The sequence below is a fragment of the Tursiops truncatus genome, chromosome 18 (assembly GCF_011762595.2).
Source record: "Tursiops truncatus isolate mTurTru1 chromosome 18, mTurTru1.mat.Y, whole genome shotgun sequence".
NCBI lineage: Eukaryota > Metazoa > Chordata > Mammalia > Artiodactyla > Delphinidae > Tursiops > Tursiops truncatus.
Window position 1 is genome coordinate 76,675,548 of NC_047051.1, and position 11,087 is coordinate 76,686,634.

At 54.5% G+C, this 11,087-nt stretch overlaps 1 long non-coding RNA gene across 3 annotated transcripts; it reads right to left on the reverse strand.

Annotated features, from left to right (window-relative positions):
* Nucleotides 1-6,550: 6,550 nt before the first annotated feature.
* LOC109547594 (uncharacterized) lies at nt 6,551-10,881 on the reverse strand. Of its 3 annotated transcripts, none has more exons than XR_002173408.3 (5): nt 10,740-10,881; nt 10,531-10,640; nt 9,715-9,804; nt 8,656-8,776; nt 6,551-7,673 (listed from the first exon to the last, which is right to left on the reverse strand). It is a non-coding gene; the product is annotated as an uncharacterized lncRNA (long non-coding RNA). The 3 variants fall into 3 exon arrangements; XR_012327790.1 differs by having other exon boundaries at nt 6,551-6,841; nt 7,008-8,776; nt 10,740-10,879; XR_002173407.3 differs by having other exon boundaries at nt 6,551-8,776; nt 10,740-10,879.
* Between the last annotated feature and the right edge of the window lie 206 nt (nt 10,882-11,087).

Sequence of the window (11,087 nt, forward strand, 5' to 3'; positions counted from 1 at the left end):
TCTCAGCGCAGCAATTATGCACTAAACACACAGTGCCGTGGTGGGAACACCGCCTGGGAAGTTGAACTGTAATTTATACGAAGCTTCTTGCTGCCAGCAGCAGTAATTTGAGAATAAAATGCTCCTTTTCTCTATGAAGGTTTTAGGGCATTTTCCTCCCTCTTCTGTGGTCCTTCTGTAGAAGCTGTGCATTCTGTTATGACAGCGGCCGCCTCAGCAACAGTGATGATTCCTGATGGTCAGGGCACGTCCCTGTAACCAGACACAGGCTTTTACACAAAACCACCGCCCAGCTGCTCAGCGTGACCTGTGGGGAACTGGGCAGGTTGCTGTCTCAACTTTACAGGTGAGGACACATTTCGACTCCAGGGAGCTTCTGTGGCCTTCACCAAAAACAGAGTATTGCCTGTTGGGCATCTGACATGAACTTGTTGGTTTGATCTGAGCTAAAAGTGAACACCTGCTTAGTTATTTAGGTCACAAGGGTTGGAATATGAAATCTGTAAGATTGGGAAATTAGACTGGATGCACTTAGAAAAAGCCAGAAAATATGTCACCTATATTTGCTCTATCTGATCAGGGAGAAGGTGGGGTGAGAACACTGGCCTGGCGTGTGCCTCCAGGGCAGCCTGGAATCTGCGCGCGGACACCCCCCAGCACGACTGAGTCCTGAGTGGGCGCCGATGGGTGCCGTCCCCTCCCAACAGAGACCCGAGAGGGGAGCATCCTCTGGGAAGGAGGCAGAGGGACCGAGCAGGCCTGTGCCCTTCTGCTTCCCCAGCTTCTGTCCCCAGAGCCATCTCTGCATCAGAGGGAGCACACGCCCCCCCAAGGGCTGCCAGACCCCCCAGATTGGTAAAGACCCTGGGCCCCGCCGTCTGGTCTCCTGTTCCTTGTCCGTCCTGATCTTTCTCCTATTCATCTCCAAATTAATTGCCTTCTTTTCTTTTAAAAGTGTTTTCCTCTAAATATTCTATAAATATTACCCACGTCTCACTCCAGCCCCTCAGCCGCCTGCGGGTTCACAGTCTCCTCTCCTGGCCTCTCTCCGCCACCTTTTCGTTGTTTTAGCTCTTACGTTCTAAACTCTTCAGCTCACTGGCTCTGGCCTTTTATCACTGATTTTTACATTTATCTGTTTGACCTTTTAACTTCACTGAGATGTTTACCTCTCGTTGCAACGTTTGCTTTATTCCTTGCAATTCTTTCTCTTGATTCAACTCTTTTTATGATTAAAAAAATGCATCTTTTTCTTCCCCACCGCTTCTCTTTCCCTCTCCTTTCTGTTTGTTTGTTTTTTTGTTTTCTTTTTAACATCTTTATTGGCGTATAATTGCTTTACAATGTTGTGTTAGTTTCTGCTGTATAACAGTGAATCAGCTCTATGTATACATACATCCCCATACGCCCTGCCTCCTGGTTGTTTTTATTACGGCAGCAGGAAGCCCAGCAGTGTACCCCAGGACGGGGATGGGGGGCGATATAAGGGATGGGAGCGCCCTCCATGGAAAAAGGGGTCTAGAGGCCCAATCCCACGGGGGCCCCTGTGGGATTGAAAGAGGATTTCTCAGCCCCTTTTCAGGATCCACTTTCTATGACTCAGTCTGGGGAAGTGGAGAGAGGCCCGGGGTTAGCTGCCTTCGTGCAGACATACCCCGTCCTCCTGCTGCCCCGACTCTGATAGACAAGCCTGCCGTCAGGACAGAACCGTGGGTTAGGAAGGGCTCAGGCCTGTGTCCAGGGGGCTCCCCCTTCTCTGCAGGGTCACCTCTCCACCTGCTCCCCACGCCCTGTGCAGCCACCCTTCAGAGCACAGGCAGGAAGGAGGACGCGGCTAGATCACGGTCACTCAAAGTAGGAAAACAAACAGAAACAGCTGTCCCGGTTTACACCCTCCTGACTTTGTAGGGCTAGTTTGGGGCCACCAGGGCCACCGAGCACATAGACCAAGGAAATGGGTTTCTCCAGCTGCTGGCCGAGTCTTCCCCTGCAGGACGGGGGCACACGGGCTGTGGGGCCTCGTATGGGCCTGCCTGTGACCGCGACTCTGGAGCTGGGGTCAGAGGGCAGCCGTTCTGTAGATGATAGTTTCCAAGGGAAATGTTTAAAAGGGCAAAGTTTTTCAGTTCCCCTCCAATGACTGGGTACATTGCTGGGGTTGAGATGGGCCCCTGCGATAGAAAGGCGAACGTGTGGGTGAGAGCATGTGGCCCTGCCCAGGTGTCCAGGGCTCGGGTCCACCTGACAGCAGCCCCGCGGCCTCACCGCTGCCAGAAGGGGCACCACCCTCTGCCCCCAAAGCCGAGTCTGAGCTTGTGGCTGTCGCACGCCCCCCTCCCCAGCAGTTCGTTGGCGTTCACAGTTCCCTGGGCTTCTGTTGTGTCATGCACTCGACTTGGAGAACATAGATCCCCCGGCCCCGCTGTGCCTCACTGTGTGTCTCATGGCCAAGGTGAACGTCGAATCACTCTTGCTGGGAGATGTTCCCGGGCCAAGCTTGTCTTCAGGAAACAAGCGGCCCTCCACTGAGTTCTGGGGCAGGACGCAGCCACGTAAGAGGGTCCTACCTGTGGACCACGTGGGTGGACGTAAATCTGAGCTCGTGTTCCGATCGGCTCCTCAACCTTCAGAACGGGCTTAGCACCCTCGCCCCTACCACGGCCCGCAGACCCATGACAGCCACGTCCAGCTGCAGCAGAGCCCCTCCCGACCCACCGCCCTTACTGCCCATGGGGGAGAGCTCTTCGCGGTGGCCTTGGACTGACCTCCTACCTGAGCCATGTCACGTCGGCGCTTCGGGACGGGTGATTTTCCTGAATGTCCCTGTGGGTGTCCGTGTCTTTCTCATGACACAGCCATGAGCTGTGTATTTACAGTAACGATGTGGAGGACGTCGCTCATGACCGCCTTTATAAGAACCTTCAGGAGCCATAGTTCTGGATTTAGGACTAAAATATGAGTATTTCTCCCAGGCAAGTGGCCTGTTTTTATTTTACTGATGGATTTGATCTGGCCTCCCTCTGTAGGAGTTGCTAGAAAGCTTGGAAGTAGGCCTGTGACCTGCTTCCAGCAAGGGCCTTGGTCCTCACCGTGCAGCTTGGTATATTTACTGGAGTTCTGGCTTTATCGGGTTTTTAATTTTTTTTCTCTTTTCCCCTTTGGCTCGTTTTCCTCGCACTGACTTTTCCCTTTGTATCTACGCAAAAGCCATTGTAAACTCGTATCTTGCGGGACTAAGACGGAGGTATAGACGTACGCAAAGTTAGACGGGAAATCGATTCGGCCTGGTCTCAGGAGTCCCAGCCCTGCCTGCAGCGAAGCTGGTTCGGATGGTACCTTCCTGTCCTCTTGTGGGGAACCAGGAGGGAGCCCCGCGCTCCCGCCGCACTCCCAGCCTGGCTGACGCGCGTGGCGGTAGGAGCAGCAGGGACGTGCAAGCAGAGGCAGCCTGGACCCGACATGCAACCGCCGGCGCCCCCGGCCCGAGCATCCCTGCCCGTCGTCACCAAGCGCGAGGGTCTCTCTGGCTCCGTCCCCCCCAGCGGTCCTGGGCCTGGCTGGGCTGGAGGAGGCCTCCCCAGTGGATCTGACCCCACGTCAGACCCCTCATGTCAGGGAACCGGGCTCCTGTGATGCCCACGCGGCACCTCTGAGGACCCTGTGCCCACCCAACACTCTCATGTAGCGACCTGGCTGCATCGTAGAATTGTGTTCAACCATCACATTTCCAATTTGTGAATTTATAGAACACTGAGGACGTCATTTGTCCAGTTTGATAAGAAGGTAAGCCTTACAAATAAATTAGCACCTGGGAATAAAACCAGACGCCTATGGGAGACATTTTTAAAAACCCACAGGGAGCTTAATGGCAAACCAGCAAAGACATCTAGACTCAGTTTGAAAGTGAAATTATCTAAATCCTGTGCAAGCTGACGCTGCACTCTGTTTCTTTCACGTTCAGGGTGGGCTGTGCTTGGGGCAACTCCCAAGAGACGCTTAAGAACTTAGCTTATCAGTGTTGGAAAATCCACAAACAGATTCACCAGGGTTGCTGCACGTTTGGGGCCACTTAGAACGTCTGCAGGCCTGATGGCTTTTGAGGACCAGCTGTCAGGCCCCCACTCACTGCGCTGACGGAGCCCTGAGGCCGTTTGCAGGGACAGGGGACAGGGGGTTCTCCTGGACGGAACACACGTGAACGACTCAGCCAGGCCTCCACCTGGCGCCCTGCCCTCGTGACAATGACAGCGCCACTGCTGGGGCACCACGCGCACCTGGCCCCGCCCTGGGGGTCTTTACCATCACAGCAGTCCTCAGGGCGGGGCCATGGTTCCCACAGTGTGAGTGAAGCAGACAAGGGGGGAGGGGACAGAACCACACCCCTCCCTAGGGGGCCTGTCCCCACCCTGCGCGGCTGCCCGGCTCACCGGTTTCTGAGCAGAAATCTCTTCGTGCCGCCCCACAGCACGGGAGTGTTATCCTGCCACCCCCCCTCCCACCCCCACCCCCACCCCCGCCTCCTTGGCTGACTCACTCTGTTCACCAAGTGCCCTTGGGCACATTGGAGAATCTTGTTTTGATAAATGCTTCCTGTCCTGTTTGTTAACTGTTTAAAAGCTCCGGAGGCACGGTTTCCCGGTCCCTTTCCCCGCTGAGCGCATCGTGAGCTCCACGACCCCAAGCATCTGACTCGGGCCTTTCCCCCGCCGGCACCTCACACTGCCCGTCCTGAGGGTCCCCTTCCCTCCTCGGGACCAGCTCCTGTGCAGACCCTCCTGGGCCACAGCCGTGCCACCTCAGAGCAGTGGCGCTGCCTCTCCCCCTGCCCCCGGCGCCCTCCCCACTGTCCATCAGCGGAGACACAGGCCTGCCCGAGCCGAGAGCAGGGCCTCCAGAGAAGCGGGAGATGCCTTCTGTCGCTGGAGTCCCACGAGACCGGGTCTCCCTGCGGCCGGACGCTCAGAGCCAGGCCCGGGCCTCGCCGGTGCACCTCCCAGCCGCCCAGGCGGGCGCCCCGGGGACAGGGTTCCCACGAAGCCTCGGTGTTAGGTGTCTGTTCCCAGGGCCCGAGCCTCCGGCGAGTCCCACGCGGCAGCGCGATCATTCAGAGGAGCTGAAATCCATCATATAATGAGCCCACATGATACTCATCTTCGTGGAGACATGAATAAATCATTGTGCCCGGCAGGACCACACCCAAGCGGACGGGGAGGCCTGGCTGCACTTGCATGGGCGGCGCTGGGCGGCCGCGCGTTACGATGAATGCGCCTCTGTTTCCGTGCCCGCAGCCCCGGCACCTGCTGAAACCAGACCTGGGCCGAGGGCACCACCCGCAGCTGAGGATGGACGGTGGGAACAAAGCTGGCTGCTGTCGGAGGCCCCTCGGCCCGGCCGGGACGTGCAGGCTCAGCAGCGCCTCCTGCCTGGAACAGCTCCCCGGTTCCTTCCCCCGTGGGGCCCTGTCCCCCGAGGCGGGCGCAGGCTGCCCCTCTTCCGTTCTCCTGTTAACGGGTAGTCTCCACTGCTTCCGGGGAGACAGTGTGGCCTGGTGTTATCGTGGGGGCTGGGGGTCAAGGTGAGTCCCGACCCCGCTCACCAGGCTGTGATGTTAGGAACAGGCTTTGCTTCTTGGGGCCCCGGGGTCCTGGGCATGAGAAGCATAAAGACTAAGGGAAGCACTTAAGGCATGACGGCAGCCTCACGGGTCCTGCCAAGGAGCCCCTGCCTCTGGCCCCCGCTGCTATCTCCACCCACCAGGGCTTCGGGCCCCTCAGGAGCCCCTGCCTCTGGCCCCCGCTGCTATCTCCGCCCACCAGGGCTTCGGGCCCCTCAGGAGCCCCTGCCTCTGGCCCCGCTGCTATCTCCGCCCACGAGGGCTTCGGCCCTCGCGGGTCCTGCTGACTGCGCGTGGAGCCTGCGTATTTGTATTGTTGTTAATCCAACGCGAAGGCCGATCAGCCCCAGAGGCTCCCTGCCTAAACGCTAACGGACTTGTGTGGGGCTACCGTCCGTGGAGCCCAAGAACTCCCAAGGGAACCCAAGGCTCCCGCCTTGACTGAGCACGTACTGAGTCAACATGGGCAGGTCTTTCTGCCTTTCTATGGGAATGTGAGTTACACAGAAATGGTTGTCTAGTCATACGCGGGCCAGCTTCCCCAGGACACGTAAGGGACCTGACCAGGCAGAAGGGTCTTGGCCTCAGAACCAGACTCCGGGTGTCTAAGGGCACCTGTCACACTGGATCACAGGCCACCTACTCCAGCACGACCTCATCTTAACTATGTCTGCAATGACCCTGTTTCCAAATAAGGTCACCCTCTGAGTCACTGGGAGTGGGGACTTTGGGGGCACAGTTCCCCCCAAAACAGCTTTGGGCCTGTGCTCCTGGTTCTTGATTCTCCAGACCAGGACTGCCCAAGGGTCTTTCAACTTCCTTGTTCATATGCTACTAACACTTTTGAAAACCTCTGTGCCCACTCTTCCATTTTTAAGATGACGTTTAAAGTTGTGTAGCATATGTTTACATAGTTGCACTGGATTTGTCTTCTCATACATTGTGTATTGAAGCTACAGAATGCAGCTTACGCAATTTATTGCAAATGTGCGTCACACACGTTAATTAGAAAATCCAGTTCTCCTTGTCGGGTCCATCAGAACCAGATGCACCATCTGCATTAGTCAGGGAGGCTGTTAAGCTGTCGTAACAAACAGCTCGAGTCTCAGCACCCACACAGGAGGACTTCACGTTCAGGCTGGACCGGGGGCAGGGCTGGGGGTCTCATCACAGGCACGCAGGGCGCTTGGCTGGGGGGTCCTCAATGTGGGCTTACAACCACTACAACTGGGAAGGGAAAGTGGGTTCACACACAGGCGTTAAATACACACATCCCCCTCTACTCAACTACAGTGACCAAAACAAGTCACGTGGCCATCCCTAACTCCCAGGGGGTAGGAAAGTCAACTTCAAACACCCCAAAGGAGGAGAACCGAACCATTTGGAGACTTACCTCATGATTATCAGAAAAACTATGACTTCATGTATAGTCAGCTTGTGTTAATACCTCATCCTGTGTGGTTTTCTCTGAATTCAAGATACAGAGACACACAGAGGGTCGTAGCCTTGGACCTTCAGCGACTCTGCTCTGCCCTGCGGGCCTCCACTTCTCAGCCGGGCTGCAGCATCTGCTTCTTCCTGGCTGTGCCGACCAGCCTGTCTCCGTTCGGGGTGTGCTCAGCCCCTGTCCTCTCCGAGGACCCCCAGTCCTACCTTCATCAGCCCAGCGTTGGCCCCGATCCTGCGCTAACCTGGTGCTGCTGCCGCCAAATACCAGCGAATTCCCAAAGGTTGCATCAGCACTCTCTCCCCAGAGGAGCAGATGGGGGCACAGGTGCCCTGACTGAGGGACTCAGGGCTGCTGCAGACCAGAGGCCCCAGGGCAGCCCCGAGCTCCTGGAAGCACCTTGAAAGCCACCGCACAACATCAGGATGTTTAAACACAGACACACTTGGAAAAGCGGGTGTGGCCCCTGTTGGGTCACTTCACTTGGAAGCAACCAGATCGCGCCGCACAGACGGCCCTCGCCGAGCAGAGCTGTCTGCGTCACTTCTGCCAGAGCAGGCACGTCAGATCTTGTCATTCGGTCACATCAGGAATCCGGTGGTACTTCAGGCCCTCATTTGGAAGAAAGGATTGTGTCAGCATTTCTGTTGTGAATTCCTATTTTCAATGATTTATAATGAAGCATCTTCTTAAAATGGTTTCAGCTGTTCGAGCTACATGCAGCCAGGAGAATGGGTCCCAGGGCGCGTTTAGCACTCCACTAACTATGAAATTGTTTGATTTTTACAAAACATATTTAGCAAATTGTTAAAAGTATTGGCTAAACACAGCATTTCATAAATGAAATGTTGAAGCGATCAAGATGTTGAACTTTAAAATCATCTGCTTTCTCTGAACACTGCCTTTTTATTACAAAGTTCAATAAGAGTTTTTAACATAATTTTACACAACATTATAAGCGCACTGCTCCGTGTTGCAAATATCACGCCACTTACACATTCTAATTACCTGATTACATTCATTTACATTATATTTGTGATTAAACGTAATTTCATGCTTATTGAGTGACAGTCCTTGGAAACACTGCGATCCTACTATCCTCTGTGACGCACGAGGCCCAGAGCAGCCCAGACCTTGGGCGTCTGCAACAGCAGTCAGCAAATCGCATCCGTTAAATCAGTTTCTCAAATACACGTGCAGACAGCGAAATTGTGTCAGGAGTTAGCTCGCAGTGAGGGATGTGCTAGGAGAAAGATCTTTGTTTCTGTGGTTTTGATCTTTTGGGGTCCTGAGTTACGTTGTAAAATAAGATACTGCTTTGTCTTAAAAATTAGGAAATTTTGATTTGTGTCACGAGGACAGCGACGTTATGGGAAACAGGCAGCGAAAGACACCTGCCTATACTCAGACCGAGTGTTTTTAAATAGTAAGAAGCCTTTCTTCTCTTGGAACATTTTATAATCCTTTTCCAAATTCTGTCTCAGCTCCTACATCACCATAGCAACCCACCTTCTCTGGCAAGCCTGGGGACACTTTCAGATGAGCTAGAGGGGGAGCCTTAGCCGCACATTTGGCCCTGAATGACTAACCGTACCTTCCTCTCGTGAACACGTAGCCTCGTGTGACGCTTCGGCAGCCGAACACATGCCATAAAAGCCTTCTGGGCGGATCTTGGCTTCCCTTGACATCTTGATGCTAAAGATTTGAGTCCTCCCCTGTGGGTTGCATAGAAAGATCAGGAAAAACCAGAACCACCTGTGTCTTGCATGTGACCCACAGAGGAAGGCAGGTAGAGGCACGGCTGAGAGAAGACAGGCAGACCCAGCCGGCAGCCCAGAGCAGGCTTCACTGGAGTGAGGGTCGGGGGGACCTTTCCCCGGCAACCCCAGCCCCTCCCCTCCACATAATTATTTAAATGAAACAAAACGAAAGCTTTCCTCACTGAAAGGAGACGGATGAAAGTGCGCACACCTGAGCGTGCACGCGATTTCCCTGCAGGGCTCGTTGAAACACAGCACCGGGCTGGACCACCACAGTCTCTGATTCAGTGGGTCGGGGGTATGGCCCGAGAATGTGCGTTTCTAACACGCGCCTGGCGAAGCTGCTCTGTGGACCTGGATGGCGCCTGCTCTCCCGGAATCTTACGGACACACTGTAGCGGCCCCCAGACAGCGCCCCGCTGGCCTCGGAGCAGCACGACGATCTGGGTCTGAGCTCCCCATGTAGCGGCCATGCTACTGCTGCCAGGGTTGGGGTGCCCCCTTTCCATTTTCACTGCCCCCCAGTGGCAGCTTCTAATCTAGAAAGAGCAGCGTGGCCACCACTCATGGGGAAGGGAAGGAGAAGGCATCTCTGTAAGCCCGCCTTCCTCCCCAGAAGCTGATTTACAGAACATCTGCCAGGGATCCCTGGACATGGGATCAATTCAATGGATCCCACCCACCGCATATTGACTCAGGGCCTGTGACACAGGAAAGACTTTTAAAGTCAGATACGACCTTTCCTCACGAACGCACACATTGAAGATTTCCACGACCCACTCCAGGCCCGGAAACTCTCCCCCGTGGCAAAGATTTACCCTTGGGGGATAATATTTTTAAACATAAATCCTTGTATGTAACTATCACAGCTACAGGAGAGGAAATAGTTATACCTTGCTCACACTTCATTCCGGAATAGAAGTCATCGAATAGCTCTGTACTTTAGCTCAGGCAGGCAAGGTTCTCTGGAACTCAAAGGCACTCTGCCGGAATTCAAATAAGCAAAAAGGTGTAACCATAAAAATAAGCAGTATTTCTGGAAGCGGGGGCAGCAGGAGACAGATGTGACCCCCTACTAGGGTATCATAAGTACTGCCTTATATTTTCTACATTTTTGGAAAGGGGCAGAGAAAGCATTCAAAAATGTTATTTTGGAAGCAAGTGATTTGTGATACTGCTACTAAAATCACAAATCACTGCTCCCTTACTAACATTGAAATGTCAGTGTCCCATTTCCACGATTACCCCTGCAGACGTGCTCACACCTCTGGCGTGAGGTGGACCCGGGGTCTGCGGTGTCACCAGGCCTCCATGGCTCCAGTCCATCCCCTGCAGTTCACTCGGCAGGGCTGTTCCCGCCCCGGAGAACGGTGGGGAGACCCGAGAGCTATCACTTCCCATCAAAACAGCTGTCGCTTAGGCCTCCCTAGGTCGCTGAAGTGCACAACCTTGTCCTTCGAGAATGTAATCTTTATTTTTACTGTCTTTTCAGGCACTCATGCTTGCGCATTCATTCAGCATTTAACAAATATTTCTGAGCACCCAGCATGTACTAGACACTGCAGATTAAAATAGTAAATCGATTTTCACGGAGACAGGAGATAAAGAAGGATTTGGACTAAGGCTGAGGTCTCTAAAACATATAATCTCTTAAGGAAGGGTGCCTGTGATGATAACGGGGGACAGTGGTCCTAGCGGCAGCAGCTCACCTTTGTGCCGGGCACTGTTCCGAGTACTCTGGTTCTGGCGGTGGGACGGCTGGAAGAAGGACCCCGGTCCTTGTCTTCTTTGGAGAAGGAACTCAGTAGAAAGACCGAGACTGTGAAATAGAGACAGCGTTTATTAGAAGCGAAGCACGTGTGGGAGAACACGTACGCGGCGTGAGCTGCACGCGCTAGGGGCGGCTTAGGTTGCTTACACGGGGCCAGCTTTCCAGGTTGTCTCTGGCCACTCATCTCGCTTGTGCCCATATCTGGTCTGACTCAGGGTCCTTCCTGGTGGGTGTGCGCACCTCTCCGCCAAGATGGATTCCAGCGCGAAGGTGTCTGGGAGGCCGGCAGGACATATTATGGGCTGACGTCTCCTCCCTCCTTTGGTCCCTCCCCCAGACTAAGGGCCTCTTCCACGCATGCGTCAGGCGGGGAATCCCCGAGACCACAGGAATGAGGAAGTTGCGGTCACTTTGTCTTTCACCTAATCAGAGCCCAGTGCTCCTGCTGGTACCTTATCTCGAAGTGTCAGCAGGAGACCCGTTGCAGCTGCTCGG